Source organism: Oxyura jamaicensis, chromosome 1 (genome assembly GCF_011077185.1).
Source record: "Oxyura jamaicensis isolate SHBP4307 breed ruddy duck chromosome 1, BPBGC_Ojam_1.0, whole genome shotgun sequence".
Classification (NCBI taxonomy): domain Eukaryota; kingdom Metazoa; phylum Chordata; class Aves; order Anseriformes; family Anatidae; genus Oxyura; species Oxyura jamaicensis.
In genome coordinates, this window is record NC_048893.1 from 191,864,508 (window position 1) to 191,890,848 (window position 26,341).

General features: G+C 37.4%; 1 protein-coding gene and 1 long non-coding RNA gene across 3 annotated transcripts in view; one reads left to right on the forward strand and one right to left on the reverse strand.

The window, feature by feature from the left end:
• Positions 1-26,341, reverse strand: part of CNTN5 (contactin 5) — a 691,903-nt gene that overhangs the window by 536,962 nt on the left and 128,600 nt on the right. The window lies entirely within an intron of this gene.
• LOC118168157 overlaps positions 23,106-26,341 on the forward strand; it is a 23,848-nt gene continuing 20,612 nt past the window's right edge. The window contains exon 1 of the long non-coding RNA XR_004751394.1: positions 23,106-23,360. This is a non-coding gene — a long non-coding RNA (uncharacterized LOC118168157). The remainder of the gene's footprint in view (positions 23,361-26,341) is intronic.

The window sequence follows — 26,341 nt, forward strand, 5'->3', positions numbered from 1 at the left end:
AATCCAAGAAGAGGCTCCTTCAGTTGATTCCCACTACACAATTGCACAAAGATACACCTTATTTAATTCATTTACAGTATAGCATTGGATTTTTTTTTGGTCCATGTTGCTACTATATACGTTCATTCCACTGTGACGTACCACCTACATGTAGTGTTTCCTTATGTGGTCTTTTGGCTTCAATTCAATAAACAAGAGTGTCTGTAGCTATTTGAGGTTTCCTACATTCCTACAATGCATGAAACATCTTCGCTGTGCTGACACTTGCTACTTTCTGCATCTCTGGTGGTGAAATTTGGGTCTAGTTTTAGGTGTCCATACGTAGGTATCTGCATGTAAAGTAGATGTCAGGGTCTGTATTGCAAGACAGGCAGCATAGCCTTGAGAGTGATTTAACTCTACTGTAAACAGGTATCAACACTGATCAGCTAAGTGCTTAAGCATTATCTAAGTACTGACTTTGTTGCTTTGGGAATGGTTTTGCTGCTCACCCAGGGGCACCAGGTTTAATCTCAGATTCTCTAGTGAACCCTACCAGGCCCCCAGACACATCTCCCAGCAGACATTCAGGTACAACTCCCTGCTTCAGATCTGCCAGCCCCATAGATGTCTGCAGTGGATATTGAATGACACTAGACACATTGTATGGGCAGTCATGCTCTAGATCCATTTCATTTATAACACAGGGTAAACACCTAATACACAGTTGGAGGTAATATCTTTATCATTAACCAAATCCCTGTCCTGGAGTCAGTCATATCCAAAGTCAAGTAAGTCTGAGGTGCAAGTGATGTCAACAGGAAAAGAAAATAAAGAATAAAGAGCAGGGATAAATTACATCTTTAATTAGTCCTTCCTTTGAGGAAGGTGTCTATAATCAAATACAATCTATATTCTATACAGCCCAAACTGAGCAGCAGATAGAACGCTTTTAGATATTTTTCAGGAGGTGTCAGTAGCTCTAATTTTAAAAAGGCAGGACAGACTGTAATGGTACAGCTAAGCTTTTATTTCCTTCACAAGAAGGTTAATACAGTTTTAAAAGGTAACAAAGGAAAGAACATGCTGTAACCTTTTATCCTTGTCTTTAATCTGACACTAACAGAAACCGAGGAAATGCAGCCTGCCACCTCCTTTCACATCACCACATACTGCTGTATGTGTGGAGTTCCCAGAAAGCAGTATCAGTTGTGGACACGTACAGATACGTGGACAGACACTCCTTGGAGACTGCCATACACACAGTGCACAGCAAATAAGAAATTAACTCTCAGGAGTGTAGTGGCATGGAAAGAAAGGTTGCTATCCCATGATTTAAATATCCATTGATATTGTCAGTGCTGTTAATGGTCCTACTGTCTGGACTGAAGTCTTCATTGTTCCCGAAAAATCCTATGTAGGGTGACTGCAGAGTTCTGCTGTGCCAGTGATAATACTGCCAGCATAATCCTGCCTGCATCTCCTCATGAAAATTTTCCCATCTGCATGGTGCCATAAGAGATAAGCACGTTTCTACCATAGAGACATCACTGCTGAGGAAAACAATAATGAAAAAAAAAAAAAAAAAAAAAAAAAGATCTAGTGTGGAGAAAAAAGAAGCTACTTTTCATTGGCAAAATGACTGTTTCTGTAGCCCCTTTGCTATGTATTGGGAATAGAAGTTCTGGTAAATTGAAGCTATCAGATACTGACGAGTTAAAAACAAAAGCCTCTTCAAATGGTAAAAGGCAGGGAGAGGTTTGCTACCGTGTTTGAAGGAGCTCCCTTGATGTAAGCCATACTGCTGATTAGGGCAGGAGTCTCAGGATGGAGCAGAATGGTTTTATGTGGTCTGAAGGCAGGTATGATTTGCAGGTAAAGCAGCAAGGGGAGATCTAATTCACAGATAAATACTACCTTCTATCCCTTTTTTTTCCTTCCGAATGTTTTTTATTTATTTTTTTAATAATAATAAAAGTAGTGCCACAAATTTCAATGAGTATTTTAGACAAATTCTAAACTTATTAAACCCTTAGTTAAACAGCAATTGTAAAGCTTTATGCAGTAATGCAACCCGCTGACTGGATTCCTGCCCTGCCAACCCACACCTGGAAGAAATAAAAAATAGACAGAGGCACATAGGAGATACGTGTATAGGGAAACATGAAGCCGTCTGTCATCATGCTTATTAGCATGTTCACTGCTTCTTACCTATCATAGGACAGTGTTTCTATTGCTCTTTACTTCACCTGGGCATATCTACATTTCAAAAAATAACTGCAGGCTGATAATATTGAGAAAAAATAAAAACAAAGCAAAGATTCAATTAGGAGACTACAGGCATATTTAGGAAACCTTACTGTGTAGTATTTACTTGGCCTGCTTAATGTTCATTCATTTACATAAGTGCTAGCTAAAATACAGAAAACTCATGAATATGTAGGAGAGATTCATAAAATTACTCTAAGACAAAAAAGTCTGATGCTACCTTCTTGTGACTTGGCTGTACTTACTCAGTAGGACAATGAGAAACAGAAGTCCATTTTACCCAAACTTTTGGCAATTTAATCTCTTCTGCTGAGAAAGAACCCAGCTGACTGACTATAATACAGGATTTGTGGAATATTTTAAATACTGTGGTTCTAATCAATACAGGAACTAAAAAGTAGCATTTTTACACCATAAACAAAACTAGAGCTAAGAAATACGATTTTTAATTTAAATAGTAATCTGAAGTAAAATGAAAATCATAAAGAGCAAATGAAAGCATCACCCTTAAGCTTTCTTTTTTTCTAAAATTTTAAATTGTGATGTGAGATTAATGCCAATCAGGTGAGGTAACTTCTTAGGGATAACAAATAATTTACTACAGTAGTTGAAGTTTCCATTTTTAAAAGCCTAGAATTTTTACAGACCAGTGTTAACCTTGAAAAATGTGTCTGATTCATTTTATCAAAGCATAGTCTACATCCCTCCCAGTCATAAGAGGCCAGCAGTAACCTAGCTGTTGCACTGCTTGCCTCCCACCTCGCTGCACGCTGGGGTCACAGGTTTGAGCTACACCCCGGGCCACTGTGTGGGCTTCTTCACCTAGAGACTGGTAGTCAATGGCTCTTTGTCCAAGTGGAGGCCCGTGATGAGTGGTACATATCAGGGGTCTGTCCTCAGACCAATACTGTTTAATATCTTTATCAATGACGTAGACAGTGGGATTAACGGCACCCTCAACAAATTTGCAGATGACACCAAGCTGAGTGGTACAGTTGATACAATAGAAGGAAGGGATGCCATCCAAAGGGACCTGGACAAGCTTAAGAAGTGGGCCGACGTAAACCTAATGAGGTTCAACAAGACCAAGGGCAAGGTGCTGCACCCGGGCCAGGACAATCCCAGGCATGAGTACAGACTGGGAGGAGAACTCATTGAGAACAGCCATGCAGAGAAGGATTTTGGGGTTCTAGTGGATGAAAAGCTTGACATGAGTTGACAGTGCGCATTTGCAGCCCAGAAGGCCAACTGTGTCCTGGCCTGCAGTAAAAGAGGAGTGGGCAGCAGGTTGAGGGAGGTGACTGCGCCCCTCTGCTCTGCCCTCGTGAGGCCCCACTTGGAGTATTGAATCCAGGTCTGGAGCCCTCAACACAAGAAGGATGTGGAGCTGTTAGAGTGGGTCCAGAGGAGGGTCACAAAGATGATCAAGGGGCTGGAGCACGTCTCCTACAAAGACAGGCTGGAAGAGCTGTGATTGTTTAGCCTACAGAAGAGAAGGCTCCAGGGAGACCTCATTGCAACCTTTCAATACTTGAAGGGGACTTATATAAAAGATGGAGAGAAACTCTTTGCTCAATCAGATATTGACAGGATGAGGGGGAATGGATTTAAACTGAGGATGATTTAGATTAGAGGTTAGGAAAAAATTCTTCACTCAGAGGGTAGTGAGGGACTGGAAAAGGTTGCCCAGAGAGTTTATGGATGCCCCATCCCTGGAGGTGTTCAAGAGCAGGCTGGATGAAGCCCTGAGCAACCTGATCTAGTGGGTGGCATTCCTGCCTATGTCAGGGGAGTTGGAACTAAATGATCTTTGAGGTCCCTTCCAACCATTCACATTCTATGATTCTATGATAACCTGAACAATACAAAGGAAGCTTAAACTATCACCCTTTACATTGAAGCCAATGGTTTCTCCTATAGCTCTATACCTTGCAGCATTATTTGAAGTAAAACCTATGAATATGCTACTATGTATAAACAATCATGACTATAACTAGGATCTAGCTATTTTAGTTGATGTTCAGCATCTTAAAATAAAAATAGAATCATAGAATCACAGAATCATTAAAGTTGGAAAAGACCTCCAAGATCATCTGGTCCAACTATGCCCGTACAACCAGTATCACCCACTAAACCATGTCCCTAAGTACCACGAATAAATAAAATAAAACAGAATTAAATGGTAGAATGAGTTTTCTATAGGATTACCAACATGATGCTCATGTCTAACAATTTAATTGCATACCGTCATGGTCAAACCCAGTGACACTCTTGTGATTGTGCATACTTGGAGCAGAATAAGGAAGTAATGCCATGAAAACAGAAGTGTTCAGATCTGTTTTTGTATAATATAATCTGTGTCAGTGGAAAAGAAGCATTTCCACCAGTGTTTCCTTATACACTGACTGCAGTGTATTTCAGCAAGTAAACAATATGTCACAAATTCTCAACTGCAAAAAGAATTTTTTTAAAATTTCAAAGACGTGATAAATACTTTCTAATTCTTGTTGCATCATTTTTGCATTCCACTGTCTAATAGGTTTTAAAGAGTAACATCATTATAGACAGATTTATAAGCAAATTAAAGGATACATAACTGAAAGCAAAAAAAAGAGATATCCAGATTGGCAGAGCTTTGAGTCTCAGGTTTGAAGCTGCTGACAACAAGGTTGAAACTTCACAGAGCTTTGTGTATCCTTCTCTCAGATTTGTTCTTCTTAGTAAGTCTCTCTTTCAACATGCAAAGAAGCAGTTGGTGTCAGGACTTTGGTGACATCAATTCCCTTGTGTCATGAGACTTCCTTGAAATATTTTGCAAATAAATGTAGCTTCTGGAAAATTGCAACTGTTATTTATTTATCTGTATTGGATTTTTGTGGTAATGGTATACTGGTAAAAGGGGCTGTAGCAGGGTTAAGCAGGGGTCTCTTCTGTGTGAAACCACAGACAAGGAGCTGCCCTGTGTTGGACACAGCAAGTTCCAGCTGGCTCCATGTCAGATCCACTGCTGGCCAAAGCTGAGCACATGAGCAACACTGGTGGTGCCTCAATGATAAGATCTTTAAGAAAGGGTAAAACACTGTGCAGCAGATGCAAGAGAGAAGACAGAAAATGTCAGAGAAGCAGCCCTGCAGCCCCCAGGGTCAGTGCAGCAGGAGGGCAGGAGGTGCTCCAGGCACTCAGCACAAGTTCCCCTGCGGCCCGTGGAGAGGCTCCTGGTGGAGCAGGCTGTCTCCCTGCAGCCACATTGAGCTGATCTCCACGCTGTAGCCTTTGGATGAGCCCCCGGTGCAGCAGGTGGATGTGGCCTGGAGGAGGCTGCGGCCCATGGAGAGCCCCCGCAGGAGCAGGCCCCAGGCCGGAGCTGCAGCCCATGGAGAGGAGCCTACGCAGGAGCAGGGGGTCTGGGGGGAGCTGCTGCCCATGGGGAACCTGTGCTGGAGCAGTTTGCTCCTGGGGGATGGACCCCGTGGGAAGGACAGGAGCAGGGGAGAAGTGTAGTGTTGAAGGAGAGGCAGAGACAAAGCGTTAGCGACTGACCACAATACCCATTCCTGCATCTTTTGCACTGCTTGAGGCAGGGAGGTGGGTAGAGAAATAGTGAATGAAAGAGTGAATTTGAGACTAGGAAGAAGGCTGGGGATGAGGGGAAGGTGTTTTTTTGTTTTGTCTTTGTTTCTCACTGTCCTATTTTTATTTATTTATTTATTTATTAGGAATAAAATTAACTTCCCTAATTCAGTTCTGTTTTTCCTGTGACAGTAACTGATAAGCAATCTCTGTATCTTTGACCCATAAGTTTTTCAATCTTAATTTCTCCACCTCTCCTCCTTTAGGAGAGAGAGCATCTCAATGAATATCTGGCAGCCAAGCAAAGCTTAATCTATCACATTGTCTCAGTGTGAATGTCTAGAAAGAAACTGATCTTTGTAGCCTTACAATAAATGAAGAAAAACATACACTTGTTGGAATTATTAGGAAGAAAATTTTTAAGTGACCAGTGTACAAGATGATTTTGTATACTGGTCACTTATAAATTGTGCGAGTAGAGCTAGAAGAAGCAGAAAAAAGGCAAATAGGAAAACTAAAGAGACTAGAATTCTACATCTTGGGAAGGATTTGTGTCATGAATGATGTGGAAAGATAAAAAGGGAATTATGATTCATTGTTTCACATAATACACAAGACAAACACTAAAGTGATGAGGTTGCAGGTTTAAAAGAAACAACACGGCATTTTTGTGCAGTGGTACATTAATTTCTGAAAAGCGGTTAGTTCTCTGAGATGCTGCAGAGGCCAAAACTATGCAATAACCCCAAAAAGTATCAGATACATTCACAGGATTATTAAAGGGTAAACATTGAGTATAATGTTCAGCTCAAGAAGCACTTAAAGCACTGAGAAAATACTACAATGGAAAGCATCACCTGTATGTGCTGTTGCACTTCTGAACTTTTATTGGCTACTGCTAGAGACAGAATACAGATATACATGGACCTTTACCATAACACAGTGTTCACTTTTGATCTTATTGTCCTACAGGAAGGTGATTTTTAGAAGTCTTAGAAGTCCGTGTTTTCAGGAGTCTTAGAAAGACATGCTAGAACTCAAACATAAGTGATAAGGTAGAAATGTCCAGACAAATTTCTCTTAGATGCACTGGGAGGAATGTTTTGGGGTAAGATATTTAGCTTGATGATTAAAAAAGTTATCTTCAGGTAAATTAGATCTGATTTCTGAATAATGATGTTCAAATGTTTTTTTTTTTAATTGTTAAAGTAAGAAGTAATTCTGAAGCTCTTAACACCCCTAACACTTTGAGATCCACTATGAGAACTGAAAGTCTCAGATCTAGAAATAATTTTTTTAAAAAAAGCTTAAACAGTTTTTACATTACAATGCTGTAAGGACTTTTTATATGATTCTCTAGATTTTAATAGATGGACATTAGAGACCTTAATGTAGTTGAATATTATAATAAAACAAGATGGAAGCTAATATAAATGTACATTAACTCATTTGCTAATGATCAACATCAGCCATAGGGACAGCTGCCAGCAGTTTCATGTCCTTTCATCAAAAAGGAGACAGACCCTATTTAAATGTTTTAATTGTTGGGAAAGAAATGGATTTGCTTTTATCCGATCAATATTTCTTTGACCAAGAATCAATTAAACTGACAAGGCTTCTGTTACTGAAGTAAGTAGGGGCTTTAATTAAATTCTATTCTATAGTTTAAGTTAGGCATAGGAAGAGAAAGAGCATATAAAGGCTGTCTTTTATTTGGTGTACATGGTTTTAGGAGCAAATAAGTTAAACTGCAGGTGCATTAACATTTTACTTTATATCATACTATATATCAAGATAAAACCACATATATATACTGGTCCCATCTACTACAATGCATATTCCTATTTTCAATGAGCACAAAATGGAAAGCTCAGTATGATCTTTTATATTACAGTGACACAGTATGTAAAAGGGCATCCTTCTCTTATTTCCTCAGAAACCATAATTAGTACTAAACAGACTCTCTTTGCCTATTTTCTTTAGAAGATCACTGCACAAAAATGAGACACTGTAGAATAACAATAGGTTTCACTTAATTGGTGCAACCCTTCCCCCTGCCTATCAGCAGCACAACTCAATATCCACTCTGAGGCAAAGGAGTTATTAAAGCACTTCAAGTGATATTTTCAAAGGGAATTTTCCTTTTTTCTTATTACCTGTTCAAATCTGAATCACTGGGTGAGAAGGGAGGCCAAGGGGATGAAAAACTAAGAGCTTAATTCCTAGGAAATTATTGAAAATGATGTCATGAAATCAAACAGCACTTTGGTATAAAAAATGTTCAGAAGAGAAAATACACTTTAAGCAAAGCACCTAGAATATAAAGTCTTTTTGCAAACGGCAACACCTCAGATCACTTAGCCCAAAGCTTCTGTCATTCCAGTCTCCTGATGTGGTGCTATTCCAGTTCATTTTCCTCAGGCTGCTTTGCTCACTAAGTCAAGTAATTAGAGAAGCAAATAATAGAGACAGAGTCCCAAATTAACTTTCAATATTATCATCTTGTTGCTAGTGGCTAAAACAATGGTAAATCTATATAACTGCTAAATGGCTATTAAAATAAATGATTGAGTAAAAATCATCTTCAGCTTCCTTGTTGTAAAATATGCCTTTTGTGTGCAAATTAAATTGCATTCTAGTTGATCAGTAAGTGGTTAAATATTCTTAATTTCTCAACAATTCAGTCCACATGAGTTTCACCCAGAGCATCTCTTACATCACTAGCTATGTCCACCTTGTGGTTTGATGGCATTTTCTTTTGGTAGTAGTACTTTTCAAAGATTAGATGGCTACCCTTACTTACTTATTTTAAACAGCAAAAATGTCATTGTTTTTGATTTATTGTGTATTTTGAAAATTACAGTCCTTAAGGATTAGTCCAGTCTTTTCAAGTGTAAGATTTTTCTGGTTCTAGACAATTTTTATTTTTTTTTTAAGTCAAGATGATAAATTATTGATTGAATAAAATATAATTTTTCCAGACAATATTATAAATATGTATATATTTAAAAATATATCTCATTTTTAGTGTTTCATATAACACTGACATATATATACTATTTCATATCTGCAGAAGATTTAAACTGAACCAAAAATGTAATCAAAATCATTTGAAATTTGTTTCATAACTGATATTTAAACTATCATTTTGTATTCTTATCTACAAATTCTGAAATGTTGAAAATTCCTACAGATAAAAGACATTTAAAAAACATATTTATGAGTTAGGCATTTTTTCAAATTATGCTGATATAGGAGTAATCTGTGGCCAAGGCATAATACCCTCTTCTACTTTCAAAGCAATTACTAATATTTTAGAAAAAAATAAAAAGAAGAATGAAAAAAAGTTTCAAAAATAAGCTTATCTCAGCTCTGTTCACAAAGTCATAGCAGTGTAATAACAGTAGGACCGTGTATAGTATTCTTGCTGCACGGCAATGCTAAATTTATGAAATTGCCTTTTAAAATTGGCAAAGTTTTAAATTTGGGTAAAATCCTGAAATTTTGGTATGGCTATGAAAATAAAGTTTTGCCTTCTGTGCCTCAGCAGTTTTTATACAGGTTTTCTCAAGCTTTTCAAACCTTTCAAAAAGGTTCTCCACATCTTTCTATAACGTTCTGCATGTTACGTAAGTGGTAGGTAAAATGAGTTTCAACTGGTGGAGAAGTTCAAACTGGTACTAAATCACAGTGATGGCCATACTCCACACAATGTTCATGAACTCCTCTTTGGAGTCTATTGAGCTATTGACTTTCTTACTGAAGAGTTAAATATTTTCTCTCTAATTATAATGACCATTACAAGAGTTTTAAACCCAGGAGAAAATACATATAATCATCTGAATATATTTACAGAAGAGTGATCTGTCACGTCCTGAGCAGATTTGACCAAATTTTGGTCAACTAGTTTAGTCTGGTCAAATAGTTTAGTTGACTAGTTTAGTCAATTGGAATATCTAGTTTTGAATTTATAAGTTGCCTCTTACTTATTTAATCAGCAGGTAATGGCCATAATGCACTTCTTTCTGTCCACAGCACTGGTGTGCTAGCAGCAAGGTAGCAGTTTCTTCAGCAGTTTTGAAATAATTTATGTTTTTATCAATGATTTGCTGTACAGGTCATAAACTCTTCTGGAGAATGTAGTATTTTAGGTTATACGCAGAACTGAACTGCTTTTTAGTACCTTGATTAATTTGCCAAGAGTGCATATACACTATGCTATTACTCTAGTCTAATAGTAGCCCAATAATTTTCTACAAATTAAAAGAGAGCACCCTATAGTGCTGTAGCATCTCACTCCATTTGCTAGCCTATTGTCTAGATAATGGACCAAAAGGAAGCATTGATGAGGATGTAGCATATACCTCATGAAAGAGAAGATCATATTTTTTTCACTGAAAGGCTGAATTATTTAATCTTAAATGTAGTATAAAAAAAATTCAATTCCAAGAAAACTGCAAAGTATTTCAAAAATACTGAAGAAGCTGCTTTTCACATTTTTGACTTTTTTTCTTCTGTTTGCTTTTTGAAGGAAATTGTTTTGAATGTATAGTTATAGCTTTATGAAATAATAATAATAATAAATTAAGAAATAAATCTTTTAATTTCATCCAAAAAGAATGTTTTGATCATCTTGCCAAATACGTTTTTCAGAATTATGCTTTGTAGAAAAGGTAAAAAATATATTTGAGTGTTATCTCAGAACAAAACATTTCAGAGCTGTAGCTATTTTCACATAATTAACAATCTATGTTGCAACATCCGTACTCCTTTAACACTATAGACAATTGCTTCCTGCAACAATTTGTACTTATGTTGAGTTATAAAATATTTCTATGTTGAGTTATAAAAAAGCTTCCAATGTTGTGTAACAGCTGAATAAATGTTCCCCTTTTCCCCCCAAGATGTCAGTAAGATATCAGTATCATGAAAAAGGAAATTTCTTTGCTTTCCTTATATATAAAGTTCAAAGGAAAATCATCATCTTTTGCTGCCTCCCTCTTCAGCAACAACTTGCAATATCCAGTTTATTTTCTTTAGACTCATGTGTGTTCGACTTTTTTTTTTTTTTTTTTTTTTCCCTACCACAGCTGTAATAGAGTTGTATGGGCAGAAGTATGGTGCAAAAGAGCAACCAACAAAGTCATCTCCAGCAGCTGAAGTTGTTTCTTAAAAGGGTAAGGACCACTATCAGACCAGTATAGGCGAGCACAGGTTTGTTTTTTTTTCTTCTTGCACCTGTTTAATAACACCAGCTAGAAACAACTTTGAGAGAAAAAGGCCCTGTTTAGCTAGTAAATGCTCTGTGACACTGCATTTAATTAACATCATGTTATTCTGGAGCAGTTATAATTTATTTTAGTAATTAGATCAAGATTTCATGCTTTTATTTGGCTATTACTTCCATTTTAATACTTCACATTAAAATATGTTAAAGTCAGCCATATTAAACAGAGCTAGCCAGGAAGATGGTAAACACTGTCACTTTATGGCATGGATGATATCACAAGCCTTACAACGGTTTGATGTGCCAAGGCACTTCTCTCCTCCTGCTTGAGACAGATCTCAGAGAACTTGGGAGTTGTGAAGGCTGGATTAGCTGTCATACAGCCAGGGACTAGTAGGTAGCGATGCATAGCAGGCAGTGATGCATGGAAATACAAGCCTTTGCAAAAATTACCCACCGCATATTGCTTTTCTGTCTAACACAGGCAGCTAGAGATGGGTGTGGCCTTACCACATGCAGACTTTTATTTTATTTTATTTTATTTTATTTTTGCATATGGACTTAATGATGAAGAAGCATTCTTATATAAAAGCCAATTCCCAGCTGATGGAGGGCAGAGTCTAGAGCAGGTCACCTACAATGTGTATCTTCTGAGTTCTGCTCTCTAGTTTATCAATCATTTTCGCAAGATTTAATGATTTTAGTAGATGTCTATAAAGCCTATAGATCAATAAGCATATTTAATGGTGCTGAAGAAGACATCAGTTTTCTTTCTGTGAAGGGAGGCTGTGTAATCAACCTAAGCACTTTGAGATTCAAGGTTAACTGAAACCAGAATGCTGCTTCAGCACGGTGGATGTCTTGAATGTTTTGATCAAGGGAAAGAAATCAGGATTTAAGAGCTACATGGTATTTAGGTGGTGAATCATAACACCCTTTCTGAAACTATTTTCTGAGGATTTGAATAACAGTTTTCTTTAGTTTTCATTATTAGACACAGTGTATTTGTCAGTGGAAAAAGAGTATGGATCTGGATTTCCTTAGATAGAGCCTTTTTCAACCATTTTATAGGATATGATTGATAGGGTTAGCAAGGTTAGCCATGATCTTCAGTTAGGAAAAGAGCAATGCAGCATACTATATTTGATTTGAATCAAAATAACTATCTAACAACAATAGCAACAAACCTTTCCTTCCCCTCCAAATCAGCTAAACATAGCCTGCTTAGCCCAGTGCTCCCAGTTTCAGCACTAATTTTATATAGACCAAATCTTATGTTCCCCCTTTTTTCCTGGATGCCATATGACTTATGATTTTCTCCATCATTACCATTGAGTTTGATAGCTTATGAGATTGCATCATGATGCTCTTTTAATTGGATGATTACATATATGCCCCAGGCAAGATGTAATCCTAACATCTGATGATTTAGCATACTGATTTGTTTATATTTATTTATTTTACTTCTGGCTGAAACATTTTCTAGTCTTGATGTTGAAAGTGTAATGCCCTTGTGAAAACAGTATAGATTCAAAACTGCTGGGTATTGTCATTAGTGGTAATGATGGATGCCTTGAGCCATGGGAAAACAAAAAGACTTTTTTTTGTTTTGTTTTGTTAACGTATGTACTTAATTTTAAAAACTCAGTTAAAATATTTATGAAAAGCCGTTGTTAATTTTGAATTGATTAGTCACTGGTAATCTTTTAAAGAGAAATCTGAAAGATTTGCAATCATGTTCCTTTGCTGAATTGCAGAGTCAGATGCTGTTTCAGCTCTCCTCTGCCAACGTTGTGGGGGATAATTCAAACTTGGTTAATACAGTTAGATAATAGAGATGATGGGTTCAGAGTTTGTAAGAGAAAATAGTTTTCTGGATTTGACATTTGTATGTAAATTGTACAGGTCTCTACATTCAGACTGTGCCTCTTCAACTTGTATTGAGTGTGTCTTTTTACCTTTCATCTATCTCAAGTTAAAGAATACTCAAAACAATCTTACTGCCATTTTTTCCCCTGCCCTTTAAGAACTCTGTAGTACCCTAACTTTTCTAAAAATAATTTGTACAATAAATTTTGCAGACAATGCAATAGGTATAGATGCATAAACAGGCTTAATCATGTCGCAATGAGAAAATGTTCTATTGTGTCTTCATTTTAAATTGTGACGTGAATGTTACAGAATCACAGAATTTCTAGGTTGGAAGAGACCTCAAGATCATCAAGTCCAACCTTTGACCTAACGCTAACAAATCTTGCACTAAACCATATCCCTAAGCTCTACATCTAAACGTCTTTTCAAGACCTCCAGGGATGGTGACTCCACCACTTCCCTGGGCAGCCCGTTCCAATGACTAACAACCCTTTCAGTAAAGAAGTTCTTCCTAAGATCCAACCTAAAACTCCCCTGGAGCAACTTAACCCCATTCCCCCTCGTCCTGTCACCAGGCACGTGGGAGAACAGACCAACCCCCACCTCACTACAGCCTCCCTTGAGGCACCTGTAGAGAGTGATAAGGTCACCCTTGAGCCTCCTTTTTTCCAGGCTAAACAAGCCCAGCTCCCTCAGCCGCTCCTCGTAAGACTTGTTCTCCAGACCCTTCACCAGCTTCGTAGCCCTTCTCTGGACTCGCTCAAGCACCTCCATGTCCTTCTTGTAGCGAGGGGCCCAAAACTGAACACAGTACTCGAGGTGCGGCCTCACCAGAGCCGAGTACAGGGGGACGATCACCTCCCTGGCCCTGCTGGCCACACTGTTTCTTATACAGGCCAGGATGCTGTTGGCCTTCTTGGCCACCTGAGCACACTGCTGGCTCATATTCAGCCGACTATCAACCATCACTCCCAGGTCCTTCTCTGCCTGGAAGCTCTCCAACCACTCATCTCCCAGCCTGTAGCTCTGCTTGGGGTTATTGCGCCCCAGGTGCAGGACCCGGCACTTGGCCTTGTTGAACTTCATGCAGTTGACCTCGGCCCATCGGTCCAGCCTCTCCAGATCCTCCTGCAGAGCCTTCCTACCCTCGAGCAGATCGACACACACCTAACTTGGTGTCATCTGCAGACTTACTGAGGGTGCACTCAATGCCCTCATCCAGATCATCAATGAAGATATTGAAGAGGACCGGCCCCAGCACCGAGCCCTGGGGGACTCCACTAGTGACCGGCCTCCAACTGGATTTGACGCCATTTACCACGACTCTTTGGGCCCGGCTATCCAGCCAGTTTCTAACCCAATGAAGCGTGCGCCAGTCCAAGCCAAGAGCAGCTAGTTTCTTGAGGAGAATGCTGTGGGAAACGGTGTCAAACGCCTTGCTGAAGTCAAGGTAGACCCCATCCACAGCCTTTCCCTCATCCACCCAGTGCGTCACTTTGTCATAGAAGGAGATCAGGTTCGTCAAGCAGGACCTGCCCTTCATGTTCTTTAAATACATTCTTTGACATGTGTATAAAAAAAACCAGTAATATCAGCCAAAAATTAATCTATAAGCTTTTGGCTAGAGGAAAAACTCCACCAACTCAGCCCCTGTGAGGATAAAAATTACTGGATTAATAATATTAAGTTTTCTTTGATTTGAATGAATAATTATTTTGTGCCAATACATAAAAGCTTACATGAATGTTGCACCTATGCTCCTCTTTATTTCATTTAATTACATATATTTTTTCCCCATAAACCAACCTGTCTATCAGGCAAATATGCTTGACTGAATACTAGTGAATATTTAGATAAGGTACCAATGGCTGCAGGGCAACTGCAATATTCTGCAATTATGTGTACAATACACCATGCCCCAGTGGGATTCCTGCTGAGAATGTGCTTTGCATTGTGTAGAAACAACCAAGGACATAATAGAGCCACAAATATTCACATTAGGCAGTTTAATGTTGGAGACTATTTCAGAGGATAGGTTTAAAATAATAGATACCAGTAGACTAAGGGCTCTGTGAAGAACTGGAGACAACTATTTCCTGAGGAACAGAAACCTTTCTGTGCAATTAATGGCATCTGTTACTTCTGCTCTACTGGTTCCATATTGTTTCCTCTCCCCAGACCTGAAGGGGAAAAATAAAGCCTTTATAGCCAGAATGGAAAAATCTCTTTAGCTTAAGTCAGTAATAGAAAGCCTTCTTATTTCAAGTTCCACCAGGGTTACTTGGCCCTTATGATACAGCATAACAAAACAGTAAGTAGCACATATTTAAAGAACAACCTTGTATCTGGGCCACGCAGTGTGAGGTGTCGAGGAAATGGCAGAAAGATTTTAGCCACCTTAGAGAGGAAATTAATCCCTTGAAAAGGGCTTGTCTGGACTCTATTATTACTGTTATGAAAGGCACATTTATTGAAAGAAATAAATTGGTTATTACTCGTACACTTAGTGATCAGCACAGACTCAATGTAAAATACAGTTGCTAAACACAAAACAAGTTCTGCAGAGGGTATTGGATTGATGACCCCAATACAGCTAATGACCTTGAGCACCATTCAGACTTAGTTTAATCTCCAAAACTTGTCAGGCACTGCTCTGTTTTTTATTTAATTAACTCCTGACATTCTTCTGTGCCATAGTATTAAAGGCAAAAGTAAATATCTTAAGGCTGCTTAAATTTTCAACAGTCTTCATTTATTCCAATATCCCTTATGGACACTAGATTTAGAGATCTCAGGCAAGATGTGGGAATACCCATATGACATGGAATGTTGAATTTTCTTATGACACCTAGGATTTACTCTGAAGGCGCAGTGATTGCTTACAGTTCAATAACTATCCAAACATCTCTATATGATGAAGTTATGGTTAACTGTGAACATTTATTCTAGTTTTCTTCTGCTGTTGTAACTTCTTTTCTGTCTACCATCTGTCCATTTGTTCTTTTTAAGGTTCTGTCAGCTTCAGCTAAAAGTTTTGCTTGAGAGTACCCTTATCTGGTTCCTGAACATACCCCAAAATGCTAGCTTGAATTCCATAATAGCTGCAATTTATGTTAGCTTGACTATCATGGGAGCTGGGCTGAATCTTTAGTGCTGCAGTAAAAGAGAGAAGCTGAAATTACAATTCCTGGGGTGCCAAACCTAATCATTTAGATCTGCTCATTCAGCCAAGTTCTGCTCATGCAGCCTGACTACAGAATGAAGCTGGCCAAGTAGCAGCCTAGGTCTGGCCCAGGGAGTGAGTTAACCTATGTCCCTGAAACAGAACAGGAAACCTTCAGGTTAGGAGTGGATAAAGAGATGTGTCCGAATCTCCATCCTGTTGAAATTGCTCCCAGGGAAGAAAAAAGATAGGGCATGGTAGAAGCGTCAAAGGGCACATGGCAGTAACGGGATCTCTGTGGACCACTGAAGAAATAAAGTGGCAGTGTCCCTGTGTGATTACAAAAAGAGGGGGGGAAAAGGTGGGCAGCGGGCTGGGGAGGTGTAAAGAAAAAAGTGCTGAAATATAGGATCTGCTTAATCAAGGACTAGTACAAGGTGATGAAATCCATTTTCTTACACATTGCAAGAAGCATTTCATAAAGGCATACAAAGCCTACAGATGGATCAATGGATTGAAGTGACTATAGTCAATACTGCATTTCATAGCTTTGCAAAGCATATGCTCACTCTTATGTTCATCTCTAGATGCAACGTTGTTACTTCAAAGCCTCACAATTGCCCCAATCCCAATTATATAAATATGAGTATAATACAAACAAATATAGCTTATACCTACAGAGGGGATCTGTAACACTTTTTATCAAGTATATATTTGTATATGAAAGTGAAGGGTTTATATATTGCGCAGTGATGCTGGGGGGACTTAAAGCCAGATGGGGCTCTGGAATGAGGGGATGGTTACACAAAGAAATAAAAGAAATGTAATATGAAGATAATGGACATGAGGGTGCAGAAGTGGAGGGTTAGAATGAAGGGATAAGGAACACTGGTAGAATGACCATAGGTATAATAAAAAAGATTTAATAGAGTTGTAGAGCTCATCTTGTCAATTAACACTTAGTAACTCCATGCTGTCCACCACGGATTAATCTGGATTACAGTTTAGCTATACCATGGGTGAAGAGGACAGCCAATATCAATCCCTGCAAAGCTTATTATATGACATGTGAATAATATGTGATGCCAGTTGAAGATGGTCATCCAATTCCTAGGGTCAAATGATAATCTAGAGAGTACAGTTTTATATGAAGACAATTTGGGCTTTCGTTGCCTGGTGGCATTAGTTTGGCTCTGTGTTGTCAATATATTGACATGCTTGAATATCTTCTCATACTTGTTTATCATCTTTTTTCATTTCATAGGGCTATGTCAGACTGCCTTTGCCCAAATACTGCACCAATGATTAACTACCATTCCCCACTGTATTTTTCTTACTCCTAAGCAACCAGTTTGAAGAAATCTTCCCTCAAAATCCCCCCTCCCCCCCCCCAAAAAAAAAAAAAAAAAAAGAAAAGAAAGGCCAACACTAACAAACAGCTGTGTTTGACAATATAGAAAAAAAAAAAAAAAAACTCTTTTTTAAATATGAGCTATTTAAATAAGAGGAATTTATATGTTATGTATACCCACAGCATGACACATCCCTTTAAAATCTCTATTGCCATCTTCCACAAAAATCACAGCTTGCATTACTTGATAACAGGGCTTTTCCACACTGAAAGAGAAAGTATTAAAAACAGCCACTTCTCCAGTTCAGACAGGTCCCTCCAAAATAACCCATCAATAGACATCTCCTTGTGTTACTTGCATACAGTTAACATGGCTACAGAACAAAGACCAAAATAATCTTGCCTTTTTCTTGACAGTAATCCTTTTTAAACTGAGATGAGTGCGTTGGGACTTTAAGCTGCAGTCATATTCACCTTATCGCTATAGCGAGACATATTAACTACCTAGGCAGCAAACAAATGAGCAGAAAGTTCTGGCTTCGTCTTAGTCAAAGCAAATGATTAGTTCCACATTTTCTGTGAAATTTTGATGACAACAGTAAAGTACTGTCACAAATAAATATCATGCAGTGATGCTAGTTTGCACTGAGTCATCTTTAAAGGAATACTGTCAGTTTGAAGGTCTCATTTCTGTGCAATTTTTAAAAGTATCCTATTGTTAAATGTCTCTTTGTATATTGTTAGTGCTGTAAGAGATTGCAAAGGGAATAATTCCCTATTCAGTTTTGCTGCAGAGAGTACAAAGTGTTTTTTTTTTTTTTTTTCTTTTTGTATGTATATATATATAGTTAGTGACAATGCTGCCTTCTGCTTCTGCCTGTGATTTTATCTGTGTGTCTCTTTAAAAAGACAGAAAAATACATGAAAATGTAATACCAAACATATATGAGCTATTGGTCTACCTATTGGTTCCTGCCTCTATTAGAGAATGCATCTGATATCCAACCTGGGGTCTGGCATCATGGATTCCATGGATTGTTTGTGCATTATATATTAGATTGCTGGGAAGGAAAAAAAAAAAAAAAAAAAAAAAAAGCTGATGTTGGGACCAATGTTTTGGTCTCCTGTCTGCTAGCTTAACCACTTAGCTATGGAGTCAAGTTTCCAGCTGCTTGTCCTCCTTTTGTCTGTCAGGCTCTTTTGTTGCCTCTCATATCGGGGTTGAGATTGAAGAGAAGATGAAGCAGATGCCTAAACCTACAAAGTAGTAAGCTTCTAGAAGCTGTTTTACCTTTCAGGCTAAAAAAGTCTGAAGTCCCAAATCTCCTAACTTGTGGTTTGGAGATTTTATCTTTGGATTTTAAGCAAAAAGTGTTATCAACACCTCCTCCTTTTCTGGTAATTTTAAAATACATGGTTGTGGTACTGTATCAGATAATGAATTTAATTAAGCCAGTAGGCATTAGGCATGTAAAACCTATTAAAGATATTTGCTAGACAGGCCTTGTAACAAATACTGCATCCATCAAGGGACTTAAAGTCTGGGCTAATTGTGAATGGGCTTTAAAAGAAATAGGTGCAGAATAGTTAATGTGACTCTTAGGTATCTACAGCAGCAGAATAGCAAATACTGTAGCAGAAGTGAGGCTTTCTTCTCCACTTCTGCAGTCTGCCATGCTCAACTAGAACAGAGTTTTTCAGCTGAAACAGAACTTCAATGTTACCTTACCTCTTTAGAATCAGGAATTATGGGCAGAGCAGCAAAGAACTGTCAGTTTCTGATTGACTGATAGCCAGATTCTCCCTAGAGACTTTTGGTTCATGTATCTTAAACATGCAATATTTTGGAACATTTGAATGGATGGACACATCCTTTGTCAGACAGGCAGGGAATAATAAAGGCAAAATAAAGGCAACCTCAGTAGTTCAATTTATTGGTCAAATCATATTTGTTAGAATCATATCCTAAATTGCTATGAGGAGCTGTGAAATGGGAACTTTGGTTGGGAAAGGTGTTGAGAAGAATCTACCTACATATTACTGTTGAACTTTGATCTCACAACTGGAATACAAAGATCCTGAACATGGAAAATGAGATCTCCAGTGTGACACAATAACAAAAAAGGTGGGTAAGCAAATCTCCATACTATACACAACTAGATCCCTAGGATAAGTCTTTTTCATTTCTTCCTTGCTAAGGTGTTCATGCATGTCTGTTCCCTGGTCTTCTCCAGGGTTACCTGGTGGCTGCCTGTGCCATCTCCCTGTGCTTGCTCTGCATTTTCACTGTGCTCTTTTTTTCTTCCCGCACATCTCACTGCAAATTGAAGAAGTCATCTAGTCACTTAGGAATTTCTAAACTCTCTCAGAGAAAGAGCAATCCCTGCCTGCTGTTTTTTCATTTGACCCTCCCTGGTAACAAGCTTCCTTCTCCACTGCCTTCCCTCGCTTAACCAAATAAAGCAGGGCATACACTATCACATACCAGGCAGAGAACAAACAAACAAATCACTCACTCTAAGCTGTTACACTATATTATATGTGTTGGTCAGTGTCAATCCCACCACTCAGTGAGAAAGAAAATGCCCTCTGCAAATAACCTGCTGCCAGTTGGAGAATTCCCATTTTTGGTACCTTAGAAGTGATGAGCTCTGAGACCTTCAAAACCACTAATCTATAGTCTCTTAAATAGGGGTACTTGTCCCCACAAAGCCATAATTGCCCCAGCACACTATAGGATCATTTCTTTTAAGGAAGATTTATACTGTAGTTTGCTAAATCTTCCTTTAAGGAAGATTTCTACCGTATTTTGCTAAAAGACATTTGGCGTAAATTGTCACTAAGTTTCATTCTTTCATCCCCTTTGGCTCTACAGTCTCTCTGTTATCCTTTGCACATCTAAATAATGATTTTTCTCTTTTGATTAAGATTGTGATAATTTTTAACTTTCGAAATTTAAAAAAAAACAACAACAACAAAAAAAACTAAAAGAACAAATAGCCCTGTCTTCAAAATACTCTGCTTTTATCTTTTTGTGGTACAAGGTTATTTAAAAGTATGTCTTTGATGGTGTTACTTAATGCTAGAGCCATTATTATTTCCTTCCCTTTCAGTTGATGCACATATTCAGTTAAAAATCAATTGTGTGCCACATCCGCAAACATACCCTCAGTCTTATTTCCTCTCCTTTATATTTTCTACTTTTTGCTTGGATAGTTAAAATTCCATTAACACCACTCAGGACATCTAACATTTTTTTTTTCTTTAAGTCCCATCATTTCACAGTCCAATTGCCATTTGTGGCAAGATGACCTCCTACATAGCATTGATAGAGTTATTTATCTTGCAAGGCTCTAACATCAATCTATAATGCCCTTTCACTCTTAATTTCATAAACAGTTTTTGATAGCTGTCTCCAGTACAGCTCCAAAGGCTTTTTCTTTGAAAGTTATTTTAAGAGTTGATAGTTTTAGAATAAATTATTCATGTTAGCAGGTTTGGAATCCACATATCTATGTTTATTCATGTATAAGAAGCTGACACTTGTCACAGGGAGTATTAAAATACAATGCTGAATCTAAATGTCATTAAAGTTTGCTAAGAATGAGAGACAAATTTTGTAAGTAGCTATAATTTTTTAAATCAAAGGCTGATATTAATATGTGCACTGTTACTGGTGATACGGTACGATGTTTACTGAATAATGAATAAAAGTACAGCTGCTCCCTGCAGTGAATTTCTGTTATGTACACAGCTACAATGCAGAGCAACAGATTCAGCTAATCGCCAATGTGTCATAAATGCAAAAGGACAGGTAAAAAAAGAGTCCATAAAGATTTGATGACTGACAAGACTTAAGCCTACTGTTACTATTTTAAAATCATTTTTTGTCTTGCAGTTCTTCAAAAATATGATTCCTTCTTACCATTTAAAGTGAATATCCAGGTTTAGTCACCAATGTAGATTTCATTTAAGCCTGTGGGGGTTTGTTTGTTTGTTTGTTTTTACATTTTTATTTTCTGTGAATGACATTTATTTATACATATATATATATTTCTGAATATCATGTATTTTTATATAGGCACTTTATAAATCCTGAAGTAGAACTTGCTTGTCCTTAAACAGCTGCTCATATATTCCAAATTTAGCTGTGTTATATAGCTCATCTCCATTTCAAGTGTGCACACTTTATCTCCTCCCCCCAGGAAAGCACTTTACATTTTTATGTGCCCACCTTTCTCCTTTTTCTGGTGTAATGATGTTCATCTGCTTTTCCCCTTAAACTTAAGTTTAAACTTCTCTTTACTTCTTCTGTTTCTCTCAATGGTCATAATTTCTGTCCTTTGACTTATGACTTAAAAGGTTTTCATGTACCCTAAAAATGCTTTTTTTTCTTGCCCAGCTTTTGGCAAAGCAAGCAACTAAGTTTCTGCTACTATATATGGCTTTGAAGGCAATAGAGAGATGATAATATTAGATAGAGTGTCCTGCCACTTTTTTATTATTATTATTATTTTTTCACCTAAGTGAGTTCTAACCTTTATTCTCTGTCTTCAGTTCAAAACTGAAAAGTGGTGCCATATTTAAATGCATTCCCTTGTTTCCTTGCTTTACTGAATCCATATAGGAGGTATTTATATGACAATGTCCCTCTAATTTCTGTAAATGAATTATTTAGAAATTATTACTTAAAATGAAGATACCAAAATCTGATTCCATACACTATGAAAGCCCATTTTTCCTCATCTGGTGTATTTTCTGCTAGTTCCTGGCATTAGTCCCCTAAAGTCATCTCTAATTTCAATTAATATAATCTTTCCTCACTCCAGCAAATAGACCTGTTGTTGTCACATATTTGCTTTAGATAATCTTTTAAACATATGTGTCATTCATTTTTCTTCAGTTGAATCCCTGGAGGGAACTGGGCACCTCCAGAGACAGTTCAGTTAGGGAGGCAGAAATGCATTTTCTCCTATAAATGATTATAGAGTCTAAGGAAACTGAACTTCTAACTTAAGCATCTCTGTCAATAGCTTATGCTGATAGCTGAGCAAGATGAATCACAGAATCACAGAATAGTCTAGGTTGGAAGAGACCTCCAAGATCACCGAGTCCAACCTTTGACCTAACGCTAACAAATCTTGCACTAAACCATATCCCTAAGCTCTACATCTAAACGTCTTTTCAAGACCTCCAGGGATGGTGACTTAACCACTTCGCTGGGCAGCCTGTTCCAGTGACTAACAACCCGTTCAGTAAAGAAGTTCTTCCTAATATCCAACCTAAACCTCCCCTGGCACAACTTTAGCCCATTCCCCCTCATCCTGTCACCAGGCACGTGAGAGAATAGACCAACCCCCACCTCGCTACAGCCTCCTTTCAGGTACCTGTAGAGTGCAATAAGGTCACCCCTGAGCCTTCTCTTCTCCAGGCTAAACAGTCCCAGCTCCCTCAGCTGCTCCTCATAAGACTTGTTCTCCAGACCCTTCACCAGCTTTGTAGCCCTTCTCTGGACTCGCTCGAGCACCTCCATGTCCTTCTTGTAGTGAGGGGCCCAAAATTGAACGCAGTACTTGAGGTGCGGCCTCACCAGAGCCGAGTACAGGGGGACAATCACTTCCCTGGACCTGCTGGCCACGCTGTTTCTTATGCAAGCCAGGAAGCTTCTTATGAAGCTCAGTCCAAAAACCAAACCCAGACATTCCTCAAAAGCTTCATTAAGACACTACTCACAGCTCTGTTTCTGCTGAAGACTAGAAGTCTCCAGATGCACTCTCAAGGAAAAAAATAAGGGGTATGAAAACTCAGGCTTTCCTCCCTCCTCTTCCCAGTGAATCCATACCCTCATAACTCATTAACATCTATTATTTGTCCACAGTTTAACTACCAGACTAACCATAAGCTATAGTAAGAGAAAGGCTGTGAATTATGTGGACATTGTTCTCTATACATCCTGACACCACCAAAGTTATAGCAAAGCCCCACTGAAGTGCTACACTAACCTATATTTGGTTTCCTTTGCTTTCTAACCTTCAACATGTAAAAGAAATTAAAAGCAAAGGAGAAGTTCATGTTTGGTGTATGCCTTTTGACTTTCCTTCTGAATGCCATTTTTTCTTCTGAGAAACAAGAAAAAAAAAGTATTAGAAAAAAATATTTATATTAGGTAAAGTGATCATTGATTAATATTTCAGCAAGTATATAAGCTACTTTCCAAGTAGCAATGCTTTTCTGAGTTTTGGAGTATCAATATATTTACATGAGAATACATACTCTATGCAATATGCAGCTAGAGAATCCAAGATATATATATATATGCATATAAAACAATATACTACGTGAATATCTCATGCAAGTGAATAGCTTTATTAGCCCCAAAATTCACTACTGAACTCTAAAGGAATTAGTTCTCCACAATGGTATCTGTCTGTCCAACCTCCTTTATATATATCAGGAAAACACCTGTTTAAACGAGGATAACAATCTTTACTTTATTCACTTTTTTTTAATTTGACTTTTTTATTTCACTAAAAGAGATTCTTTCTTAAAATGCATTGTTTACTATTTTATTATTACTGATGTTATTTTTAAATTGTTTCCTGAAAATGTAATAAATAAATAAATAAATAAATAAACAAATGCTGTGATTTTACTGAGTGTTAGATATGTATGCTTTTCACTTAGAACACATGGAAACCTTTTACTTCCTCTAAGACACAGAAAAGAAGCAGCTGACAATTGCAGTCAAAGCAAAAAACATCTACAATTTATTTCTGTGACCTCCAAACAACCATAATAAAAGATTTAATAATTTAACATTCAACAGAATTCTTGTCTGTTTGCCTAAGTGTGGCTATGTTCTAGCTGTCTCTGTCAGACTTGATTACAGGTGCAGCTATCATCAATTACTCTCATCTGAGTAAGAAGAATTGTGTGAAGCTTCAGCAAGTATTGTCTCTCAACCATTTATATTTCTGGACATGTTCAGAAATAGTTTCTTTGATAGCAAGTAAAGAAGATATTCCTGTAAAAATCACATGATTCTAGATGCCATCAATGCACTTGTGGAGATTAATAAGCCATGTATATTTGGCTAATTCAAGAAAAAAAAAAAAAAAAAAAAGGGGGGGGGGGGGGGGGGGAAGGGGGGGGGCGGGGATGGGTAAGGTGTTTTTTTTTTTTGTTGTTGTTGTTTGTTTGTTTGTTTGTTTGTTTTAAGCACACTTTTCTCTTATTTCTCTGTACCCAAGATTTTCACTTGTCTTTTCTGAAGTTCAGAAAAATCAAAATACCAGACAAAGACATTTTATGCTGAAAGGATCATTGTTGAATACAATGATTTCCCTTCATTTTATTAATTTTGTGACATTGGTAGGTATTGCATAGTAAAATTAAGTGTTTGGGGAAAAAAAAAAAAAATCCAAGCAAGCCTATTTTTTTATGTTCGTAATAACTTTTTAATTGCTAGAGATGAGAGTTTTCCCAGTACTAAAGGAAAAATTCAATTAAAACTAATAAAGAAAGAGGGAGAGTTTGAGCCTGTGTTTGAACAATGAAGAACCCTTGTAGCTTCCTAGCATTCTGAATTTGGAATAAGATGAGAAGGAGGCTTATGTGACTGACTACGTGTACATGATGCTAAGGCTGGAGACTTTCCTCAACATGCAGTTAATGGAGCATTTTTGTCTGTACAGTAAATAAATACATAAATAAATAAAAACACCACCTTTATAAATTTTCACATAGAAAAAATGTTACCAAATGTCACCACCATATTTTTAATGCAGTGAGATGTTCATTAAAATATTGAAGTGTCTGCTTAAAAACAGTGTTTGTAGACAGAGGTTAAAAACTAATTCTAGAGGGTGAAATCGGAAATAAGAGACTATTCATTATTATTCTCCAGGGAGAATTTCTATTCAGCAAGAAAAATAGTTCTTCTATTAAAAAAATTATTTTCTAAAAATAAAAACTCCAGAACCTTTTTTACAGTTAAAAAACAAACAAATAAACAAAAAGTGCTATTACATTAGTTTTCTTGCATAATAGGCATGTTATACTGGAAACACAAAATTATATATTTTTCTTTGGAGAAATTATTCCTTTTTCCAAAAAATATATTTATATATACTTTTTTTCAATAACTTATTTCCTACCTACTGATCCTGCAAAGGTAAGAAAACAATGCAATTAATAAACGTGACACTAATTATTTTTAATTAAAAATAAATATTTTCAAAAGGCATAGAACTGTTTTATTGCTTGAATGTGACCTAAAATAATACGGGTGAAGTCACCAGAATTAATGAATAGGTTTCCTTTCTTTATTGGACATTGGTAGATATCTCCACTTGTTAAGATGAATTCTATATTATATTGTTAATAAAAAGACCTACTGGGCAGGTTGTTCAGTACACTATAAAGGTAAGTGGTATAAAGGTCAAGTTTAGAAAAAACTTCTGCCGTGCTCATAGATCTATTTCCACTCTGATGAACATTTCTTCCACATCCCATAATACTTCAGGGTAAATAGAGACTTCCTATAAGCAATAATAATATTTGAAAGAAAGTCCTGGCTTTATTTCTTGAAACGTCCATGACTCAGAGACTGTTAGAAATGTAGTTTTGATTGTGCCTATCAGCCAAAGCTTCTATTTCTTTAAATGAAAGAACTTTTCAGTTGTCTATTTCTAACTGAGCTATTGTACAAGGCACTGAAAATGTGGTACACCCTGCGGATATTAATGTAAGTAACTGCACAGTAAAGCATAACACAGAAATAAATATGTATATGAATTTTCTTTCCTTCTTTCTTTCCTTCTTTTTCTCTTTCCTTTTCCTTCTCTTTCTTTCTTTTTCTCTTTCTTTCTTTCTTTCTTTCTTTCTTTCTTTCTTTCTTTCTTTCTTTCTT